The sequence below is a fragment of the Aptenodytes forsteri genome, unplaced genomic scaffold (assembly GCF_000699145.1).
Source record: "Aptenodytes forsteri isolate BGI_AS27 unplaced genomic scaffold, ASM69914v1 Scaffold271, whole genome shotgun sequence".
Taxonomy (NCBI): domain Eukaryota; kingdom Metazoa; phylum Chordata; class Aves; order Sphenisciformes; family Spheniscidae; genus Aptenodytes; species Aptenodytes forsteri.
In genome coordinates, this window is record NW_008794602.1 from 274,785 (window position 1) to 275,326 (window position 542).

Genomic DNA, 542 nt, shown 5'->3' on the forward strand with positions numbered 1-542 from the left:
GCCACGCGGCAGCCGCTGGACCACGAGGTGCGGGACCGCTTCGAGCTGACGGTGTCGGTGCAGAACGAGCGGCCGCTGGAGCCCATGGCCCCCACCAGCCCCCGGGCGCTGGCTACTGTGCGGGTGCGGGTGCAGGACGTGAACGAGGCGCCCATCTTCCGTGAGAACCCACGGCGGGGCAGCGTGCTGGAGGGGGCGCCCCCCGGGACCCCCCGTCACCACCTACACCGCCAGCGACCCTGACACCCGCCAGCTCCAGACCCTCACGTGAGTCCCAGGCCACAGGTTTCGGCACCCGGTCCCCTTGCATCCCCTCCCAGCACCCACCGCCTTTGGGCCCCTGCATGCGCAGCCCGCGGCGGGTGTTTCGGGGAGTGATGGCATGCACCCCCCCTGCGCCCACAGCTACGCGCTGCTCTACGACCCAGCGGACTGGCTGCAGCTGGACCCCCATGCCGGCACTGTCCGCACCAAGCGGGAGCTGCTGCACCCCTCCGCCTTCCTGCAGGGCGGCTGGTACATCGCCCTGGTCCTCGCCCGCG